Source organism: Pleurodeles waltl, chromosome 3_1 (genome assembly GCF_031143425.1).
Source record: "Pleurodeles waltl isolate 20211129_DDA chromosome 3_1, aPleWal1.hap1.20221129, whole genome shotgun sequence".
Classification (NCBI taxonomy): Eukaryota; Metazoa; Chordata; class Amphibia; order Caudata; family Salamandridae; genus Pleurodeles; species Pleurodeles waltl.
In genome coordinates, this window is record NC_090440.1 from 1,029,099,826 (window position 1) to 1,029,106,997 (window position 7,172).

The window sequence follows — 7,172 nt, forward strand, 5'->3', positions numbered from 1 at the left end:
CTATGCCTGCTACAAAGAACGTCTACATGCAGATCACAAAGTCTATATAATGTGAATAGGTCAGTGGGTTACTGTTTTTGTCAGATGCAGGAAAGTACCCTCTTTTTGGCATGGTTACCCCACTTTTGACTGTGTTCACTGGGATCCTGCTAACCAGGACCCCAGTGCTCTCTCCCATTAAATTTGGTTGTTTGGACCACACACACCCCACATTTGGCGTACTGGTGCCCCTTATAAGTCCCTAGTATATGGTACCCAGGGCATTGGGGGATCAGGGGTTCCCCATGGGCTGCAGCATGTATTATGCCACCCATAGGAGCCCATGCAAACCATGTCTGGAGGCCTGCCATTGCAGCCTGCGTGAAAAGGTGCATGTACCCTTTCACTTCAGGTCACTGCACCAGGTCACTCTAAGTCACCTCTATGGCAGGCCCTCCTAGCCAGAGGGCAGGGTGCAAGTACCTGTGTGTGAGGGCACCACTGGAGGAGCAGAGGTGCCCCCACGAACTCCAGCTACATTTTCCTGGACCTCGTGAGTGCAAGTACGCCATTTTACGAGTGTACTGGACATAGGTCACTCCCTCTGTCCAGCTACATAATGGCAACTCAGAACCTGGGCATGTTTGGTAACAAACATATCAGAATCATACCCCAATCCTATTGTCAGTATTGTTTGTATGATTCCATGCACTTTGGGTGCTCCTTAGAGGATCCCCAGCATTGCTCCTATCAGCTTTCTAGGGTTTTCCGGGCAGCCCATGCTGCTGCCACCCCTCAGACATATTTCTGCCCTCCTTCTGCTGCTTGAGCAGCTCATGCCCAGGAAGGCAGAACAAAGGATTTCCTTTGGAAGAGGGAGGCAACACCCTCTCCATTTGGAAATAGGTGTTACAAGGGTTGGGAGGGGTACCCTCGCCAAGCTAATGGTATGCTCTGAAGGGCCTCCTTGCATAAACCAGTCTGTACCAGTTCAGGGACCTCAGCCCCTACTCTGGTGCGAAACTGGACAATGGAAATGGGTGTAACCACTCCCCTGTCCATCACCACCCCAGGGGTGGTGCCTGGAACTCCTCCAGGTGGCCACTTGATTCTGCCATCTTGAATCCAAGGTGGGCAGAGGCCTCTGTGAGCATCTGAGTGGCCAGGTCAGGCAGGTGACGTCACAGCCCCCTCCTAGGTGGTCACCCTGCTAGGTGACCAATCCCCCTTTCTGGGCTATTTAGGGTTTGCCTCTTGGGTGGGTCCTCAGATTCAATGTGCAAGATTCCAGCAGGACTCCTCTGCAACGTTTACTTTGACTTCTGGCCACTGGAACCGCAACTGGACTTCACAGGAACCTACAATCTGCAGCTCCAGCAGCGATTTCACCCTGCAGCATTGTTTCTCTGGCTCCTTCCAGCAACTGCAACATTAGCCCGGCTGTGCTTCCTCTGAGGGCAGCAAGTCTTCAGTCTGCATGTGAAGAAAGAAGGAAAATTCCTTGGAGTGAAGGAGTCACTTACCTGCATCTGCAGGCACCAACTGCAACAACGACCGGCTGCATGGATCTCCTCTGCTCTTGAGCTGCGTGGATCCTGCATCAGGGGGTGATAGTCTGGAGTGGTCTCCTTGGTCCTCTCTACCAGCTGTCCAACTTTGGAGTAGGTAGGTCCTTGCCTTCCCATGCAGGACAGTACCCCCATGCACCGCATCTCTTGCAGCTACCAAGGCCTGTTGTTATCTCCTCCAAGGGATCTTCAGGCTCCATGTAGCCTGAGTCCCCAGCACTCTTCTCTGTGAAGCACAGCCCTCAACGTGCTTCGCCTGCGACATGGGACCTCTCTTCATGTGTGCTGCGTGGGCCTCTCTGCAGCTCCTGGGCTCCTTGCCTGTAGGTCTTCTGTGGGGGCTGCCTCTCCTTCTCCAGACTCTCTGCCTTGCTGAGGGTCACCTGGGACTCCCCTCCATGGGTTAAGTCCCCCTGAACCTTGCTGGTCCCCGGCAGCTCCACTTTTGTCCTACTGCGACATTTGCCTTTGCCAAGGCTTGCTGGTTGGTTTTCCACACCACAGACTGACTGCAATTCTTCATCCCGCATGGGACGTCGACTGCATCACCTAGGAACGCTTCATCTGCCCCAGTGCTGCACTGCTGACCGTCTTCATCTCCCGGCCGAGCAACTCCTGCATCCACAGATGGGTGGGTAGTGGCTCCTGCCACGACCGGACACTCCTACGTAAACTGGACTTGGTTCCCTTCTTTTCCAAGTCTTCCTCTTCCAGGATCCACCTCTAGCTTCTTGCATTCTTGCCTGCATTTGCAATATCCTTCTCTGAAGTCCTTTTGGTGGGTTGGGGAAAAACCAGTAACTTACCTCTTTTCTCCTGGTCACTGGAGGGCACTCTGGTACTTACCTTTGGGGTTTCCTAGTTCCTGCAGCTCCCCTCTACAGATTCCACTTCCTTGCGTGGGGACCCAGCTTTCGCATTCCACTTTTTTAGTATATGGTCTGGTCCCCCCTAGGCCTTCAGTATTGCCTATTGCTTTTCACTATTTTCTATTGCTTTTTATGCCCACTTCTGATTGCTGCTGTACATATGATAGTGTGCTACTTACATTCTATTGGGAGTATTGCCTATCTAGTGTTTTCGTGTTTGTGTTACTGTAATAAGGAACCTTTATTTTCATAACACGTGTTTCTTTCATGTGTGTAAGTGCTGTGTTACTACAGTGGTATTGCATGAGCTTTGCATGTCTCCTAGGCAAGTCTTGGCTGCTCATCCGCAGCTACCTCTAGAGAGCCCTGGCTTCTAGACACTGCCTACACCTCACTAATAAGGGGATACCTGGCATAAGGTGATAATACCATAGGTACTCACCACATACCAGGCCAGCTTCCTACATCAGAGAGCTCCTTTTTTGTCCCCTGCAATTTATAAATTAAAACTGAATATAGAACAGTGAGCAATGAACTTATCAAAGAGCTACATGCAAACATCAAGGTATAGATTAGAGCGTTATGATTTCCCCCCACTTTTTCGTTAACTTAATGTTGCAAAACAAGTTAATTTGAGCGCAAATCAATTCTTATTATTAAAGAAAGCCCCCAACCATGGTGTTATGTTTTAAATTCTGAGTTTGCGCTTCTCCAGATAAACCACTCTTAAACTATACCTGCTACCAGTATGGATGACCTATGACACCTACACCTTGTCGTCCTCTGTCTTATGTAACATTTCATATACACTGATTTACACATATATGATGATTGTCTCTGCGTAATATCTGTGTGATGTAAAGTGCTTTGACACCCTAGACTGGTGTGAGGGCTGAATGATGGAACAACACATGCGTATATCATGCATGCCTTAACATCGCGGTCTCAACAACGACCGTGTCTTTACTACTCATGCCTTTACAACGAATTTCGCTGTAAAAGAATGTTTGGTAAAGAAACATGCGTGGTAAATTCTCCCCGCCCTGCCCCCTTACACCTGATACCATACTCCACCCTGCCCAATCAGTTAAAACTGCCCCTGCCCTGAGCCCTAACCCCCCCCGCCCTGAGCCCTAAAAGTAACCCTGCCCTGTCCTAAAAACTACCCGCTCCCACTCTGAACCCTAAAACCTACCCTGAACTGTGCTAAAAACTACCTTGATGCCCCTGCCCCCCAGAACCCTAAAACCTACCCCACCATGTCCTAAAAACTACCCCGACCTTACCCTGTCCTAAACATGAACCCGACCTCCCACCCTAAACCCGGCCACAGCCCTACTTACCTCTCTCTCCTCTGCTTCTTCCTGTTCCACCCGGACAGCTAAACCGCTCTCTATGCTGTAACCACGCATATGCGTGGTAAAGACATGTGTGGTAAAGGCATCCATGCTAGCCCCATATTTGTGGTAATGGCAGCATGGTCATTGCATTGCATTGATTGCGTTGTAAGGGATATTTCCCAGTATGAGTGGTGGTATAAAACTAATGAAATGCATCTGAGAGAGAGTGGTGATGGATGGTAGTGAGGGAATCCGTGGCAGAGGTGGTCACTGGGGAGCGCCAACAAACAATGTTGCACAGGGCGCCACCAGCACTAAGGCCGGCCCTGTCAGACAGCACAGCAGTTCACAGGAAGGGGGCAGCACAGAGACTGCCACTTGACAGACAGACAAGGACCTAGCAGCAATCATAGGCCTTACTGGCCTTCACAGGCAGGCGGGGGGGGCCAGAGACTGACACAGCCTGACTAGAAAGAAAGCTCCCAACAGGCAGCACAGTGCATGGCAGGCAGCACAGGAATCGGCAGGAAGCACTGCACCCAGCAGGCAGTACAGGCCTCTTAGGACTTCACACAGGCGAACTGCAGCACAGAGCTTGTCGCTGCCTAATAGGCAGCCAAGGGCCCAGCAGACAGAGAATTGCCGGTCTCACAGGACTCGACTGGAAGCGACCGCCTCCCCCCCCTCCCCCCCCATCACCCCCCGCACGGCAACCCTTCTGGGTGCAAGCTTTGTGCAGGAGGCCCACCTCAAGGTTGTCCCTGTCCCCCCCAGAAATTGTGTGTCTCCTACGCCCCTGCTTGTATAAGACAGAATGTGGGGATTTTCAAATGGGTTTAAATATATGAAAGGAATGGGTGTTTTAAATTGTACTCGGGTAGAACTACATGAAAGGCGCATAAAGGGGTCAAAACGTTTAAAGGGCCAGCAAAATATCAGAGCGAGAATGGAGGTGGAGGAACAGAGTTCACGATATTTTGGGTGAGGGTTGAAAAATCACAAGAAATGTAACATATTATACCTTGACAACTCTGAGTGCCTCATAGAAAAACACTGCTGATGTGCATGCACGTTTAACTGAAGGGGGGGGGTTACCCAGGGAGACAGAAATGCATTTTCATATATTTTCAGATGTCTACTACAAACAGAAAATTAAATAAGTCGTCAATTTGACGACCCCACCCTCCCCCCTCCGCCCCCGCCCGACGGGTAGGCCTATAACCCTCACTTCAAACCTCAGGGAAAGACAACTGGTCATTATGTCAAATCGAAGTGATAAAAATGCCCTAATGGATTGAACTATCTTAAGTACGGTGAGTAAGGAATGTTTTAAATAGTACTGGTGAAAAATTACCTGAAAGATCCACAATAAGGGGCGACAAGTTTAAAGGGACAACAAAACACCAGAGCGAGAACAGAGCTGGGGGCATAGAGTTCACTTTATTTTGGATACGAGCTGAAAAAAGACAAGAACTTTAACGTATACCTTGATAACCCTAAGTGCATCATAGGAAAACCCTGCATAGTGAACCGGACGTGAATGCACATTTGACAGCTGGGAGGGGTTGTAATCAAACGGGTGCCAGAATGCGATTACATATATTTTTCAGAGAGCTGCTATAAACACCAGAGAATGAAAAGGGCGGTCTGGGTCTCCCTTCTTCCTGTCTGCCCACAGCCCTCGCCTCAACGCCTTCAGACCTCTTGACCCTAGCTCCGCCCACCTGTCACCTTCCCTTCCTCATCCTGCGCGTTCGGTTTCCTCAGTCTCTACTGACCCGACCAGCCTTTTTTTATGTTCCCTAGGTGCCGTCCTTGCCAGGGTGGCCTCCAGCTACTTGTCTTCCTTCCTACACTTGACTGAACCCCCCCTATTACCCACTCAGCTGGTAAGCAGGCCGCGGCCTGCTTGCCCCCCTTTCATTCCTACGCTTCTGCTTTGAAATCTCCCTGATGCCCTGTACAAGACTGCCGCACAAACCTTACCAGCTCTCCCGGGGATGTCACAAGCCGCCACTGCCCCCGGGCATCTCTTCCCCGGGAAGTGCCTCCGTTCCAGCCTCTGCTTGAAAAGTCCGTGAACCAGCGACATTCCAGCTAGAGCGCCGCAGCGTCGCACGGCATGCCGGGATCGACAAACAAGCAGCGGAGGACTTAACACTGCCTCTTCGAATAGGGTAGCGTGTAGTTGACATTAGAGGAATGCCCATTTGTCGTCTCTAGCAACCACGACCGTCACGTGACAGACGAACCTTCTCTATGCTCCTCGTTGCCAGCTTGGGCTTCTGTCGGTCCGCAGGACTCCGTGCGGACACCCCGTGGGTGGGTCTTCTGATACAGGCGCACGCGCTAGGAGGCAGGAGGGGTCGGAGGCTGCGGAAGGCTCCAGCGCGCTCGGGGTTCAGGCAGCGTCGCTGCGAGCGACCACAGCAGAGAGTCCCTGAGCACCTGGCCGGGCACATCGGGGCGCGCATCAGCAGCACGCCCCGGCCAATCGCCGCGCGGCCACGGGTAACCAGCAGAGCCTTGACGGCCGGCCAAGACCACTTTTATTTTATTTAATGCGTTTTTATATAGCGCGGACTTTACCAGAAGGTATCAGAGCGCTTCACAATAGGCAAAGTAAAGATACAAGAGGAGAAGAATTACAAGTGAGCCTGTTACAAAAACAAACGTTACATAACATGAGGCAATAGTGATAATTGTGCAAGTATCAAGAGCAAAAAAAATACACGAGGTAGCAAACGATACGTCTCAACTGCTGAACCTGTACATTCGGGATCAAAGTGAGATAAAAGGATGGTGGAATCACGAGGGGAGGAGGCATGATAAGCAGCCCAAGAGGCAGTTTTACATTTTGGTTTAACTCTTCCAGAAATACATTTACAACAAACAGTAAAGTGATAGTAATATGTTCTGGCTTAATTGGTTGCAAAGGATGAAGTTATATTTTAGGGGGTTAAGACACATGCTGGAGAGAGCTGTGTGTGTCCACCACACCTCAGGGAGTAATAATATTTGTAAGATGAGTCCGGTGGTTAATGCACTTGCGGCAAATATTTTTTTTGTCTAGTCACAGTTGTGGCTCATAAAGTAACATACAGAGTTAATGTGTCTCCTGTAAAGTATATTGTGTATCATTTGTAACGTTCAGGTGACAGATTTTTATTTGATGTAGGTAGGAAAGTAAATTACTGCTTTTGACACAGATCCTTTTATTACTTACAATTCATACATTGCATTCCTTCTCCTATATCACAGTGAGCTATGGCCTGGCATCAAGGACCTACATGCAAACTGTAAGGGTTTAGAACTTTGTTTTTTTCAATCTGTTGCTATTATAAGAATGTTTAAAAAAAAGTTTCTTTGGGTAGTAAAGAAATCTTATGAGAACAGATATCCCCCAAGCACGGTTA

The 7,172-nt window shown here is 49.7% G+C and overlaps 1 protein-coding gene across 2 annotated transcripts in view; it reads right to left on the bottom strand.

The window, feature by feature from the left end:
* Positions 1–5,981, bottom strand: part of ZNF148 (zinc finger protein 148) — a 216,228-nt gene extending 210,247 nt beyond the window's left edge. Inside the window, exon 1 of one of the 2 annotated variants that reach the window (XM_069224287.1) lies at positions 5,743–5,981. The gene's annotated coding sequence lies outside the window, so the exon portion shown is untranslated. The remainder of the gene's footprint in view (positions 1–5,742) is intronic. The other variant, XM_069224288.1, reaches the window with a different exon arrangement.
* Positions 5,982–7,172: the final 1,191 nt, after the last annotated feature.